Genomic DNA, 15,955 nt, shown 5'->3' with positions numbered 1-15,955 from the left:
GAAGCAGAATTTAAGTATCACGTTAACTTTCAGAGCATGAAAGAACAAAAATCGTCTGACCTCAGAAGGGCCACTTTGTGTGTTTCTGCACAACTCGTGTCTGCCTCCTGGCTGAAAAGAGGCAAGCCAAGGGTCATGCAGGGATGCAGCGGGCAGCCTCTTCTGATGGCAGGGAATTTTTCCCCGCCTTTCAAGCAAAAGTGACCTTGTCCTTGTCAGAATGCCATTCCTTACTGATGAGCTTGGACTAAATTATCTGGTAAAAGAGGCAGTGCAAGAGAACATGTATGGCAGATTCTATAAGGTGCGGGCCAAAGGGACGTAGTCTACCGTGTTTCCCCAAAAATAAGACAGTGTCTTATATTAATTTTTGCTCCCAAAGATGCATTATGTCTTATTTTCAGGGGATGTCTTATTTTTCTGTGTTCTGTTTGTCGGGCATGCTTCCAAACAAAAACTTTGCTACGTCTTATTTCGGGGGATGCCTTATATTTCGCACTTCAGCAAAACCTCTACTACGTCTTATTTTCAGGGGATGTCTTATTTTCGGGGAAACAGGGTAGCTGCAAGTGGTGTTTTCTGGAATCTCCCATATAATATTACCAAAGGTAACACACTGAATCTTGCTAGGAAGTATGTCCTGTGTTGTTGTGAATCAGTCAGGTGGTAAAAATAGGTCACCACGTTGCAAGATCCCTAGACTCATATTAATGGGATTCCCTAACTTGACAGCTAAATGTGTGAAGTTCGTTGTCTAACAATCTGCCTTTAATTATGTCCAACACAGATTTTTCCGGTAGACAATGTAAGGAATCTAATGAGATTCCTACTAATCAATCTGTCTTTGCCACCCTGATGATTGATAGTCAGCCAGCAGGGCAGCAATAAAACTATTAGGTTTAGCTCTATAATGCAGCGGAAACCAAAACGTGACTGTTAGTAACCACACTTTTGTCACCAGAAGTCTTCGATTTGTTTCTAGTCTGTCTATCCCAGCATCCAATGCAGAGATGAGGCAGGATTTCTCCCCCACCTCCAGCAGAAGTGGACTGAAAGGAGGCCAAGCCAGAGCAGTGACTCATGCAGAGATGCAGTAGGCAGCCTCCTCCACATTAAAGTGTCAGGTTTTTAATCAGTCTTATGAAGCAGAAGGTTGGGGAGTTATTGATCGAGTGGGTTAAGCAGAGGGGAGGAGGGGAGGCTGAGTTATGCAGAAGGGTCCCTTGGTTAGGAATAGGAGAGACTACAGAAGGGGGGGGTAGTCCCTGACATAATCCCAATCCCCCTCCCAGCAGACAATAGACCTCATTCATCCTTCCCCCTCCCTTCCCCTCAATTCCTGTTCACACACAAAGGGATCCATTCACCCTCCAAAAGGCCCACCCACTCCGCCTCCTCTGTTTGGTGGGCTGCGGCGTCAGTCACCCGGTCCCCGCCCCGCAAGGGGCGTGTCTGTGACTGCATTTCCCAGCCTGTCTTTCCCTTGCAGTCAGATTGCTCCCCCGCCGCCGCCATCCGCACCCTCTCTGCGGTGATTGGTCGGGGTGGGCGTGGCCACGACACCCGGACTCCTCCCCTTCACCAGTGGCCGCTCAGTTGCTGTCGGGCCTTGGAAGTGTCAAGATCTCTCTCTGCCAGGCGTGGGGAGGGGAGAGCGCTTCTGTCTGCTAAGGTACTGTATGCCTCCCACTGGGCCTCCTCCGTCTGCATCCTGGCGTGGCCTCTGCTTCAGTGGCTCTTGGGTGCCACGGATGACATCAAGGGCTTCCTACAGGCTGGTAGAGGGGGAAGGGGGGGATCAGCGTGTGCTTGCAACATCCAGACCTTTGCATTAATAGTCCAGGTTGCGGGTGGAATGTATAGAGGTGTGACACTTGGCAGCTAACCGGGGTGCTCTTTCACTTGGAAGCTGCAGGAAAAGTAGCCTTGTGGGTGGAGGAGGGAGGAATCGGCAGGAATGTCACCCGTTTGTCCCCATGTTAAAACAATTGATGCTGCTTGTCATTTTTCAGTCCACTCCCCCTCCCCCCCATATCTCAGTCGCCTCCTTCGGGCTCAGCCTCTTGGCTTTCAGATTCTCTGATTCCCTGTGAATTCATGCACCTGCCTCCCGGCTTCCTACTTAATGGTGCCCAGGTATGGGAGTCTGGTTTTTCAGCCCTCAGTCCATACCCTTTGTTCTCTAATCTCGGTATCTTCCCTAACCCTCTTATAACCATCCTCGGCACTGTGTCTCTCTGTTCCGTCATCCGTCTGCTTGCTAGCGCCCGGTCAGAGGGCATCAGCCGTTGAAATTGTTGTAAGGTTGCTTCCTAGATTGTTCCTCCTCCTCCTCTATTCCTACTTTTAATCTGATTCTGGTCTTTGCTCAGGTAACGGGGGTCCTTTTTCCTTCTCCAAGTCTGCCCCTCGGGAGCTGGGAGGGATGGAGCGAATTGTTCCTGCCAAGGAGAAATGCCTTCGGTACCGCAAAGGCCTCTTGATTCTACATTGCTGAGGGGTCACTGCATCTAACACGAGACTCAATTACAGGGAAGGGGAATGCAAAGAGGAACGGGTGGTTTGAGAAACTAGGGTCTGTCATCGCTGGGAGTGGTTCTCGTCAGCCTCCGCACAGTCAGGATTTTCCAGCAAGGGTAGGCCCAACGGTGAAGCCAGAACGGCTAGTCAATGCAGCTCTCTTGCTGCAAGGGGTTTTCTCTACTGTCTCCCCCCCCCCACACACACACACAAAATGCAAATCCTTAAGGATAATGTGATTGATTGTACTATTAATACGTTTGCTGCGGCCAGACACGGAGCAGGGAGGCGCTCCGTGGGCTGTAAGGGACTGAAAATGTCACGGAATGAATTGCAAATGTGATCGGGCACATGCGCCCGCTGCCTTTCGAGACAAGGGGGAAAAAAAAGTCCAGGAATTTTTGTTTTATGCCCCGAAATAACATCAAGCATGCCAGGAATGCGGCTTTGTGTTTTCGTGATGAAAAAAAAAAGAGAGGGGCATTTGAAGCTTCTCTCGCTGCGTGTGTGACTAACCTCTAATTCGAGGCAGCTGAAAGAGGCATCTGAATTCAATCAATTCAATTAAGGAGTTTTATCTAGCAAAGTCCACCAAAGGGCACAGATATGATCTGCAAAACCCAGAGAATTCTTCGCGTTCGCTGTGTCAACAGGGCACTGAATTCCAGAGGGGATCACTGTTGTGGCAAAAAACAGCGAGGAGTGTTGGGGGCACCTTAGAAACTTCACAGTTTTATTGAGGCGTAAGCTTTCGTTTCGCCCATGTATTTTCCAGATGTGTGAACAATAGACTAGGGGAACAGCTTTCCTTGTTTGTATACAAAAAAGGATTGGAGTAATATCTACAAAGTCAAGTTTGACAGGTGATTTGACTTTTAGACTGTGAGTCGCTCACACCCCCCACACACACCCCTTCTCTGTCTCCTCTCTTTTATACGCACGCACGCACCGCTGTGGAAATTTGAAGTGGAAAAGTGTCATTTTAACCAATGAAATGTTGGCACATTCTTCGGCGAGGTGATTTAATGCAGAAGGAATACTCTTTAGTCTAAAACCACATTCTCTCTCTGTGTGTCTCTAGCTCTCTCTGCGCTATTCAGCTAATGTGGTATGCGTTATTCAAAAGGCATTTGCTGGCCGTTAGCGGCGAAGTGGCTCTTTGTATCTGAAGAGACGGTCTGTCTGATTTCATAATCCTGGATGGGTTCATGTTTTTAGCGAAGCGGGTTGACGAAAATACAGCTTTCGTTGGGGTGGTGGGGGTTGTTCCCCGATCCTTGAAGATTGTCCAGATGCCTGAGTACTGTTGTAGGAAGTTGCGGCCGACTTATCAGAAGAGAAAGTACTTTGAGGAGGCAGAGTTCCCTGATATTAAGGTGTTCATTGACGGGCCAGACTTGAGCTTTTTACTTCGAATTCTTAAAATAGAATAGTTAGGAACGGCATACCGAACCTGATGTTTAGCATTGGCTGCTGTGATTTTTTAAAAATTGATTTTATACATGGTTTCATGTTGAGTTAAGACAAGAACCGAGAGAGTGTAGTGGTTAAGAGCAGGTGGATTCTAATCTGGAGAACCGGGTTTGATTCCTCCACCTCAGTGGTGGAGGCTTATCTGGTGAACCAGATGTGTTTCCGCACTCCTATATTCCTGCTGGGTGACCTTGGGCTAGTCACAGTTCTCTCCGAACTCTCTCAGCCCCACCTACCTCACCAGGTTTCTGTTGTGGAGAGGGAAAGGAGCTTGTAAGCCACCTTGAGTTTCCTTACAGGAGAGAAAGGTGGGGTATAAATCCAAACTCTTCTTCTTCTTAATTCCCTTTGCCTCTCTTGAGTTTCCCGTAGGACCTCTCTGCTAGACTTCAGCACTAGTTATGTTGCAGGCAAACGATATTTATAGAAACAACGGGCACAGATAGGCTGCGAAACCCGTCTGTTCCCTGCCCCCTCCTCACCTCCCAGCCTGTTCCGCACCATCCTAAACTTGGAACAGTGATCTTGGCAGAAGTTCTGGATACGTTAAGAGTCATAGGAACCAGCCGGCACAACAATTAGCGGGCGTGCTGTGTGCTCTGGAGGAAGGGGCGGAGGCCTGGTGGGGCTGACGCAGGAGTGCGTATTCACAAACACAAACTTGACACACACTGGCGGCACACATTCAGGCCAGGTTTGTTTGTCAGGCCTGTGGCTGATAAAGTTACAAAGATCGCAGTAGTTGGCCCAGAGGAGTTGGCTCCCAGGGAGTTGGCTGTGACCCACATAGTGACCCAATCCTATCTCCAGAGAGCCTTCCCTCCTTCCTGTGACACCTCTAGAGCAGTTTCCTCGCTAGCAGCTATCTCCCTTTTTGCCGTGCTTCCGTCCTTATCCTGCTCTCATGACTCCTGACACCTCTGGCCGTCATCTGCTAAATTCTATCCTACAGAAGCCACGCGCGCTGGCTCCCAAAATTCCTGTTGACTCTTACCCTGTTTTCCCGAATATAAGACATCCCCTGAAAATAGAAGCTGATAAGTAGAGGACTTTTTGCTGAAGTCTGAAGGAAATATCAGGGCATCCCAGAAGAGTAAAGACATATACTTAAAGTTTTTGTTTGGAAGCATGCCCGACGAACAGAACACAGAAAAATAAGACATCCCCTGAAAATAAGACATAGCGCATCATTGGGAGCAAAAATTAATATAAGACACTGTCTTATTTTTGGGGAAACACGGTAGATACCCAAACTCCTGCTGTCTCTACATTCTGGCGAATGGATAGGCAGAACTGAGGAAGAAGAGGTAACGATCTAGGGGGAAGGGTTGCTCTTGGACTTTCCTGGGAAGGGGTCCAGAATTCCTTTGGCATCACTAGTGTGGCTAATAGCGGAGGTGTCAGTGGAAGGACAAAGTGGACGCATGAAGCGGCCTTAGACGTGAGCCAGTCTGGTGTCGTTGTTCAGAGCAGGTGGATTCTAATCTGGAGAACCGGGTTTGATTCCCCACTCCTCTGCCTGAGTGGCAGAGGCTTATCTGGTGAACCAGGTGTGTTTCCGCACTCCTACGTTCCTGCTGAGTGACCTTGGGCTAGCCCAGGGGTAGGGAACCTGCGGCTCTCCAGATGTTCAGGAACTACAATTCCCATCAGCCCCTACCAGCATGGCCAATTGGCCATGCTGACAAGCTGATGGGAGTGTCTAGGCTATCTGAAAACATGAGTCCCTGAGCTAATCTAATTTCTCGGGACTCTCTCAGCCCCACCTACCTCACCAGGTGTCTGTTGTGGGGAGAGGAAGGGAAAGGAGCTTGTAAGCCACCTTGAGTCTTTTTACAGGAGAGAAAGGTGGGGTATAAATCCAAACTCTTCTTCCTCTTATGCTGAATCATACTGTCCATCCAATTTAGTTAGCGTTATCTGCCAGTGTCTGTCCAGGGTCTCAAACAGAGGACAGGAAACCCTCAATTCCTGACCCTGTTAACAAACGCTTCCAACGGGGAATCAACAAGATCAGCAAGTACAGACTGTCATGTCAACATAGGGCAGTGGTGGCAAACCTTTGGCACTCCAGATGTTATGGACTACAATTCCCATCAGCCATGCTGGCAGGGGCTGATGGGAATTGTAGTCCATAACATCTGGAGTGCCAAAGGTTCGCCACCACGGACATAGGGGATGGATGGTTTTTTCCAGGGCCCACTTTCTCAGCTTTCTGGGCAGAAAGTTGTAAAAAGGCAGCCTGGAATTTAATGCAACTCCTGTCTTGTCTTCCATTTTGCCCCCCTGGTTTGCAGTCAAAAGTCACAGGACTCACAGGTCCAAGGGAGAAACTGTGCAAAAGTATTCTCAGTGTCTATTTTTCCTTCCTTCCTACCTCTCTGGCCATGCACAAGGTTGCATTTATTGCAGCTGCATCTCTAGATCCCCAAAGCTGCAGCAGTTGCTTGCAACTCTCATTCTACCATCTTGGTTCTACCTTGAATTGCCATTGACCCTTATGGGTAAAAAGAAGGTAAACGAAGCAAACTACTTATACAGTCTGATTTTAAGTCTACTCTTAAAAGGGCTGATGCTACAGGGAGAGAAACAAACATTACCTAAGTATTGTCGAAGGCATTAGTGGCTGGCATCATCTAGCTTTTGTGGGTTTTCCGGGCTGTGTGGCCGTGAGCTGGTAGTTTTTGCTCCTAACATTTCACCTGCATCTATGGCCAGCACCTTCAGAGGCCCATCAGAAGAAGAAGAAGAGTTTGGATTTATATCCCCACTTTCTCTCCTGCAGGAGACTCAAAGGGGCTGACAATCTCCTTGCCCTTCCCCCCTCACAACAAACACCCTGTGAGGTGGGTGGGGCTGAGAGAGCTCCGAGAAGCTGTGACTAACCCAAGGTCACCCAGCTGGCGTGTGTGGGAGTGTACAGGCTAATTTGAATTCCCCAGATAAGCCTCCACAGCTCAGGCGGCAGAGCGGAGAATCAAACCCGGTTCCTCCAGATTAGATACATGAGCTCTTAACCTCCTACGCCACTGCTGCTCCATCAGGTGAAGTGTTAGGAGCAAAAACTACCAGACTACAGCCACGCAGTCTGGAAAACGCACCAAACCCCACCAAACCCACCAAAGGGAAGTAAAAGGGTTGTACAGGTCTCCGATACTTCACACGGTGCTTGATTTGGGGGGCCATTCACAAGTAGGCCCTGTGGAAAGGACCTGGCTGGCTTGCTATGATCCTCGATGCTGCTTTGTTCACCGAAATCAAAATGGGCAGTGTTGAAGGCTTTCATGGCCGGAACCACTGGAGTGTTGTGGGGTTTCCGGGCTGTATGGCCCTGTTCCAGTAGCATTTTCCCCTGACGTTTCACCTGCATCTGTAGCTGGCGTCTTCAGAGGATCCTCTGAAGATGCCAGCCACAAATGCAGGCGAAATGTCAGGAGAAAATGCTACTGGAACACGGCCATACACCCCTGAAACCCCACAACACTGCAAAATGGGCAGTGCTTACCACCCCCCCACCTTACCAGAACCTTTGGAACTGTTTGGGACTCTACAGCCTTAGTCCTTTATGGGTCACTGGCTGGGAGGGACAGAAATCAGAACTGTCCCAGCTTCCTTAAAGATGACTGAAACGAGGAAGGGCGAACAGGCTTGACTCCTGAGCTTACATGGGCGGTTCGCCCTACAGTACTGTACTTTTGACAGGTGAACAGCCAAAAGGAAGATCACTTCTAATGCAGACAGGCTGCAAGTGGGCCGCTGAGAACCGGGCACCTCCTCCCTGGCAGTTTAAGGAGCCTCCCAGCTTGGCGAGGCAGCCACGCCAGAAATATTCCAACCATCCCAAGCAAAACAAACTCCTGTGGCTGTCTTAACTAACAATTATAGGAAGGTCTCAGCCCACAGAGCGTTGATTCCCGTTCTTAACCCTTTCGGGCTCTCTCCTCTCCTCCCCACTCTGACGCGGGCCCTTCCTGGCCCAGAGAACCCCGGGCAGCCTGGCACCCGGCCTCTCCTTGTTTGAGCACAAGGCAACCACTCCCTTCTCGCTTTTCATCTCCGTTCAGCTTTGAAGATGAACGCCACTGGCACCTCTGCAGAGCTCTGCGTTTTTCTGCTGTCTTACCCACGCCGCACCCCAGAGGGAGACGCATTTGGAACCAATTACCCCTGGGCACGGCGCCACGCCTTGTGGCTTCCTTTCGAGTGTTCGGGCCAGATCAAACCAGTGGGCCCTAAAAGCCTGGTACGCTTCCCTCCCATTTCTCTTCGGTATCGCGCCAGTGATCTATCTGCCTTACCTGGAATGCGTTTCTGCCCCGCTATGCTGTCCCCCGCCCTGTCGTTTTCTTTTCGTTGACCGTTCAGCGCCTGGAGAGCGAGGGTTTGGAGTCCTCGCCGTTCAGGCGAACGCGCTTGCAAATGCCAGCAGGGTTGTGGGTTCTCGAGGGCATTCTTGCGATTCCAGTAACGGCGCTGTCAGTCCCAAACCGCCAGCCGAGCGCAAGGGGCCATTGGCAGGGCATTTTCTGTGGTGGGGAGGGGCTTATTATTTGAACAAATAAGAATAAAATAGGAATGCCGTGTTGCATGTTCCTGTTTTAAGCCACTACTTCTCCACTGACCAAACCAGTAGTCTGTGATTTCTCTGATTTCTCAGCCCTATCTTCTTCCTTCACAACATGCCCTGAATCCAGGAATTTCAGGTCCGCTCGTCATCATAACCCTCTGGACCAGAGAGAATTCCTCTGTCCTGTGGAATGAGCTGATTTGTTCATTTGTATATGTTAATTTTTGTTTGCTTGAGTGCCAACCAATTATCCGGGCGTTGGTGTTCAGTCCGATTTGGACTCTCCTTCCCCCAAAGGTCAGTTTTCCGCCCAGCGCTGCAAGGTCTTGTTGTGCCGCAACACATTATGTGTGGAGTGCCTAAGAAAAGTGTCTGGAAATTTAGAAAGATTCACAATATTGGGTGCCTACTAAAGTTGGCAGGTCGGATCACCTGTTGCCAGTCTGAGAAGATCGCCAGTGGCTACTGGTTTCGAGCCATTCAGAGTGCTGGTTTTTACCTGTCTCCAAAAGACAAAGACTAGGGTACTTGTATGATTGCTTCTTCAATATGGTTTTGCCCGGGCCTCACAGATTTCCGCTGAGCCCTGTTTGGGGTGATGGGGGTGGAAAGGGCCGTAGGGTTTTCAAGGCAAGAGATGTTCGGATGTTCGGTTTTTCAAGGCAAGAGATGTTCGGATGTTCGGTTTTTTCAAGGCAAGAGATGTTCGGATGTTCGGTTTTTCAAGGCAAGAGATGTTCGGATGTTCGGTTTTTCAAGGCAAGAGATGTTCGGATGTTCGGTTTTTTCAAGGCAAGAGATGTTCGGATGTTCGGTTTTTTAAGGCAAGAGACGTTCGGATGTTCAGGTTTTTCAAGGCAAGAGACGTTCGGATGTTCGGGTTTTTCAAGGCAAGAGATGTTCGGATGTTCGGGTTTTTCAAGGCAAGAGATGTTCGGATGTTCGGGTTTTTCAAGGCAAGAGATGTTTGGATGTTTGGTTTTTCAAGGCAAGAGATGTTCGGATGTTTGGTTTTTTAAGGCAAGAGACGTTCAGATGTTCGGGTTTTTCAAGGCAAGAGATGTTTGGATGTTCAGCTGTCCATTGCCTGCCTCCGCATGAGCTGAGAGAGTCCTGAGAGAACTGTGACTGACTTTGTGAGGAGGAGTGGGGAATTGAACTTGGTTCTCTAGTTTAGAGTCTGTCACTCTTAACCACTACACTATACTGGCTGACAGCTTGGGGTCCCCCCCAAAAAACTCGTGTAGGTGGGGGCAACAGGAAACAGGACAATTTCTGCAGCAGCGCCCAAACTTTGCAATGCCATCATACATCAGGCCCCCTCCTTTGTCCTCTTTTGCCAGGTGCCAGTTGACACAAATCGTTCACCTACGATTCTCGGAGACACCTGGTTGCTATTTTTAGGATATTTCCTGACATCAATATTTTTTTTCGTTGCCTTTGTTTATCCTACACGGATTATTCTGGGTGGTTGTTTTTGATTGAAAGCTGCCAGTGGCCTGGATTAGGTGGAAAGGCGTGGTATTCGTGCTTTCGATAAAATAAATACTCTGTTTTGCCACCGTCACAAGGTACAGGGTAAAATAGGTACGTGATTCACTGGCGATTCAGATTTGCAATGAATCATGGGACAATCCTCGCTAGGTCCTGTTTTCTGAGATCAAAAGTGGTAGGCCCCGCTGCCTTCTCAGGAGTCCCACTCCCGTGAATTCTAACTTTTGAACTGGCCTGTGTAGCTTCTCTGTTTAACAGCCCTATGAACTGATAAATCAGCATATATTAACCTTCTCCCATGAAAAATGTTCACCCGTATCCTGTTAGGAGGTGGTCAGGCTGGCGGAGTTTTTCCCTGGTTATTTGCCAACCCTAGGTTCCCCAAATTGTCATAATTTCAGGTTGGGGCCTTCTTTTTCTGGCAGGGCGGCTGTACCTTTTACAGGTGCACAACAGGCAGCAGGTACAGACTTTCCTAGTTCTGAGTCTTGACTCCAGGGAAAGTATAATTTCGGCATGCGGAGGTGCTTAAAGGTGCAAGAATCCTGCTGCTGGGTGGAGAGGAAGAAGTCACAGGGTGCAGTGGGATGTTTTGGAGACCCAGTGAGGTAATTTCCTTCAATCTTCCGCTTTTACACTTGACCTGTCTTTTCTGTTCAGGGCATGTAGCGCCCGATGCCGATTCTCGGCCAGAGACGGCATATACCAGGAATCCTAGATTTGCCTGGGCCTCCGGAGGCCCGAGGCAGTTGTTTGCCACCGCCCTAATGGCCTCACCGTGGGATTGCTCAGCAAATTAATTAGCTAACGACTGTGCCGCTGGCTCGTTAGTGCCACTCGGCTGGGCACCGCTTGGCAGGCGCTTCCCTCGCCGCTGCCGCTTCAGACTTTTTCGGTGGGATGCTGGCCAATCCCCTCAGGTGGGGCAGGAGCCTGGCCGATTGAGGAATTGGGTGGAATGTTGCGGAAGTGCCTCATGTGTGGAAGTGTGGAAATACTATCTTTTTTTGTGAAACAGAGTTCGCTCTTTAATCCAGTAGGGCAGGGATGGAGGTGGGGAAGGACCGGGCCTGTTCAGACAAAAACTTGGCCAAGTGGTTTAAAGTGGAAGAGCTGGGCATCAGGAAGTAATGGGTAACGTTGCCAGCATCCTGGGATAGCAGATTCCCTGTAATTATAACTCATCTCCAGTCTCTAGGAAGTAGTTCCCCTGAAGAAGATGGCAGGTTTGGAGGTTGGAGTCTATGGCATTCTACCTATCTGAAGAAGAAGAAGAAGAAGAGTTTGGATTTATATCCGCCCTTTCTCTCCTGCAAGGAGACTCGAAGGGGCTTACAATCGCCTTCCCCTCCCCACAACAGACACCCTGTGAGATGGGTGGGGCTGAGAGAGCTCCGAAGAACTGTGACTAGTCCAAGGTCACCCAGCTGGCGTGTGTTGGAGTGCACAAGCTAATCTGGTTCACCAGATAAGCCTCCGCAGCTCAAGGTTTTAATCTTCAAGGCCATTAGCGGCCTTGGACCTTCATACCTGAGGGACCGTGTCTCCCCATATTGCCCTGCTAGGTCCCTCTGATCATCGGAGGAGAACCTACTGGTGATCCCCGGCCCGAAAGACATCTGTCTGGCCTCTACTCGGGCCGGAGCTTTTACAGCCCTGGCCCCACTCTGGTGGAACAGGCTCCCAAAAGAGACCAGGGCCCTGCGGGATCTACAAGCTTTCCGTGGGGCCTGTAAAACGGACCTGTTCCGCCAGCCATTTGGCCAGCCGGGTTGATTGAATCCCCATTTGATCCTGGCCTCCGTTGGTTTTGGGGGGGGGTGGTGGTGGTGGTAGGGGTTTTATCGCCATCTTTTGTAGCTGAAGTTTTCTAGAAATTCTGTCAGTGTTTTAAATGATTTTAAACTGCAATAGTTTTAATGTTTTTACAATTATGTTGTGCACCGCCATGAGCCCTTAGGGGGAGGGCGGTTAAGAAATCGAAAACATTAAATGATAGATAGATAGGTAGATAGATAGATAGATAGATAGATAGATAGATAGATAGATAGATAGATAGATAGATAGATAGATAGATAGATAGATAGATAGATAGATAGGTAGGTAGGTAGGTAGGTAGGTAGGTAGGTAGGTAGGTAGGTAGGTAGGTAGGTAGATAGGTAGATAGGTAGATAGGTAGATAGGTAGGGAGGTAGATAGGTAGGGAGGTAGATAGATAGATAGGTAGGGAGGTAGATAGATAGATAGGTAGGGAGGTAGATAGATAGATAGGGAGGTAGATAGATTGATAGATAGATTGATAGATAGGTAGGTAGGTAGGTAGATAGATAGATAGGTAGATAGATAGGTAGGTAGGTAGGTAGGTAGATAGATAGGTAGATAGGTAGGGAGGTAGATAGATAGGTAGGGAGGTAGATAGATAGATAGGGAGGGAGGTAGATAGATAGATATATAGGTAGGGAGGTAGATAGATAGATAGATAGGTAGGGAGGTAGATAGGGAGGGAGGTAGATAGATAGATAGGTAGATAGATAGATAGATAGATAGATAGATAGATAGATAGATAGATAGATGGGTAGATAGATGGGTAGATAGATGGGTAGATAGATGGGTAGATAGATGGGTAGATAGATAGATAGATGGGTAGATAGATAGGTAGATGGGTAGATAGATGGGTAGATAGATGGGTAGATAGATGGGTAGATGGGTAGATGGGTAGATGGGTAGATAGGTAGGGAGGTAGATAGATTGATAGATAGATTGATAGATAGATAGATAGATAGATAGATAGATAGATAGATAGATAGATAGATAGATAGATTGATTGATTGATTGATTGATTGAATAAAAGTAGCAGAGCAGGGAATCAAACCCTGTTCTCCAGACTGGATTAGATGAACTCTTGGTCTGATCCAGCAAGACTTTACTTACATTTTATGCAGTTGTGTGGGGTGTTTGTTTTTTTGGGGATGGGATAGGTTATGTAGTGTGTTGGTTATTCCCTGTGTAGGTCCGGATAAACGTGTGTGTTTTCTAGATATATTGTCAGACTCTGAAGTTCCAGCTCTGAGTACAGAAAAGAAGCTGCTGAATCTAGTATAGTTTGATTCCTGGTGACCTCAGGCTGGTGTATATGAGAACAAGAAGTATATATGGGTGGCAAAGGAAGAGTATAGGGCAGGGGTAGGGAACCTGCGGCTCTCCAGATATTCAGGAACTACAATTCCCATCAGCCCTTACCAGCATGGCCAATTGGCCATGCTGACAGAGGCTGATGGGAATTGTAGTTCCTGAACATCTGGAGAGCTGCAGGTTCCCTACCCCTGGTATAGGGGATCTGAGCTCAGGGTCAATATGGCAGGCTGCCACAGGAGGTGGTGATGGCCACTAACCTGGATAGCTTTAAAAGGGGCTTGGACAGATTTGTGGAGAAGTCGATCTATGGCTACCAATCTTGATCCTCCTTGATCTGAGATTGCAAATGCCTTAGCAGACCAGGTGCTCAGGAGCAGCAGCAGAAGGCCATTGCTTTCACATCCTGCACGTGAGCTCCCAAAGGCACCTGGTGGGCCACTGCGAGTAGCAGAGTACTAGACTAGATGGACTCTGATCTGACCCAGCAGGCTCTTTCTTATGTTCTTATGGTTTGTTTGTTTTAGAGAGTGTGTTAATAGTTTATAATAATGAAATATTTTCATACGTGTGCTGTAGTAGAAGAGCTAGACTCAAGCCCAGTAGCACCAGAGAGACCTGCAAGATTTTCGGAGTTTAAACTTTTGAGGCTCAAAGTTCCCTTTACCACACAAGCCGGAACGAAGAGCCCAGATTTTTTGTATCTCAGTCAGAAGTAAAAGATTTAACAAGTTTGGAAGAGCAGCGATCACTGGGGCCGATGAGTCTAATCTCTGTGTCCGTATTTGTAAAAGGCGGAAGAGTTATGCGACATAAAGGTAAACCAGTGTTGGTATTTGTGAAATTGACACCACAGGACAATATTTGTTTAATTTTTTTTTGCCCTGTATTCATCTCTGGGAAATGGGAGTGAACTTTTGAGTCTGTTGTAGGAATGAAATATATTTGTGTGTGTGTGTGTGTGTGTGTGTGTGTAGGGAGGGCGGGGAGGTTACAGTTTTAGGACTCCAGTGGCCCTTAGGAAGAGAGGGGATCCTTGTGGGCTACAGCAGGGAAAGGTGGGATTAATGGGTTCTCTAATTATGGGCCTTAGTGCATTTAGAACCGGAGCTGCTTCTGAATTCTTGGGCAAGGGCGTGGCAGCTGTAACAGGTGGTTACCTGGCAAAGGTATGCTAATCGGGTTGCACCTGCCTTGGTTGGCATCCAAAGGGCGTCACCTGCCACCCTTTGCTCTTTGTGCAAAGAGGTTTGAGCCACCTCTCCCCTCCAGAGCACTGTGAGGACATTCTTTCTCTTTCCCGTTCTCTCGTCGGTAAAAATACCCTGCAAGCCTCCGTAAAAAACAAGGCGCCTTGCAACAATTTGTAAATAACAGTAAAGCAATTAAAACAGTTGAAACATAATCTAAATCAGATGGTGACTGAATCATAATAACGAAATACAAGAGAGAAGTAAAAAAGATAGGTGGGAAACGGGGGGGTGGGGGTGGAAGATGGAAAACCGTAGCTGGTCAGCCGTATGCCTGGTGGAACATCTCCATCTTACAGGCCCTGCAGAATTGCACTAAGGCCCACAGGGCCCAGACAAAGCATACAAACAGGTTGGGACCAGGATGGAAATTACCTGGCTCTGATTGAGAGTCAGCATGGTGTAGTGGTTAAGAGCAGGTGCACTCTAATCTGGGGGACTGGGTTTGATTCCCTGCTCTGCCACTGGAGCTGTGGAGGCTTATCTGGTAAACTAGATTAGCTTGTGCACTCCAACACAGCTGGGTGACCTGGGGCTAGTCACAGTTCTTCGGAGCTCTCTCAGCCCCACCTACCTCACAGGGTGTTTGCTGTGAGGGGGGAAGGAGATTGTAAGCCCCTTTGAGTCTCCTTGCAGAAGAGAAAGGGGGGGCGGATATAAATCCAAACTCTTCTTCTTCTTCTTCTTTTGGGCCAGGGATCACCAATACATTTTTATTTGCCAACTGCAACGATTTTCAGGGATTGTACCAGGAGACACGATCCTCCTGGTACAATAGATGCAAGACTTATAGATCTCAGCATGCGTCTAGGAACCTTGCTGCTTGGAATCTAAGTGCCAGAAATCAGAGGACCCCCGCGGGCTATGCTTTGCCGAGTAGAACGTGAGAAGCCTTATGTCTTACACGTATGATGCGAAAGCAGAGGTGGGATCCAGCAGGTTCTCACCAGTTCCCGAGAGTGGGTTACTAATTATTTGTGTGTGCCGAGAGGGGGTGACTAATTGGGTCTGCTTTTCCATTAGAAATTCAATTAGGTCCACAAATCATAAAGTCCTGTTGTTTCCTATGTGGCTGGTTAGCGAAGGTAGAAAACGGGATAATTCTCCCTGTTGGGCTGTTTTAAAAACATGTTTTAGCAATATGGTCAAGTTCCTTGTTTAAGGAAAGTATCCTTCTTTTGATTTCTAGAAACAAAATTAAGTATTTGAAAGTATTAAGTATTTGCCAGGCAGTCAATTAGAGGAGAAGTAGTTGTTTCTGTTGGCAGTAGACGATAGGACTTGCTATAATGAGTTTAAATTATGGACAGAAAGATACCAGCTGGAAATTAGGAACTTTTTTTTACAGTAAGAGTTTTTACAGTAACAGAGAAATTATGAATGCCCCACCCCCGGAATGCCCGGCCACGCCCCGTCGTGCCCCGCCCAGCCCCATTGGCGCTACGCCACTGTTTGAATCCCACCACCATGGGAACCTGTTACTAAAATTTTTGGATCCCACCTCTGTTCTAAAGCACCA

The 15,955-nt window shown here is 48.2% G+C and overlaps 1 protein-coding gene across 5 annotated transcripts in view; it reads left to right on the top strand.

Annotated features, from left to right (window-relative positions):
- Nucleotides 1-1,601: 1,601 nt before the first annotated feature.
- Nucleotides 1,602-15,955, top strand: part of LOC125444590 (myosin-10-like) — a 74,135-nt gene continuing 59,781 nt past the window's right edge. For all 5 annotated transcript variants that reach the window (XM_048517094.1, XM_048517092.1, XM_048517091.1 and 2 more), the window contains exon 1: nt 1,602-1,672. The gene's annotated coding sequence lies outside the window, so the exon portion shown is untranslated. The remainder of the gene's footprint in view (nt 1,673-15,955) is intronic.

This window comes from Sphaerodactylus townsendi, linkage group LG15 (assembly GCF_021028975.2).
Source record: "Sphaerodactylus townsendi isolate TG3544 linkage group LG15, MPM_Stown_v2.3, whole genome shotgun sequence".
NCBI classification, from domain to species: domain Eukaryota; kingdom Metazoa; phylum Chordata; class Lepidosauria; order Squamata; family Sphaerodactylidae; genus Sphaerodactylus; species Sphaerodactylus townsendi.
This window is presented reverse-complemented; position numbering and strand designations above follow the sequence as displayed.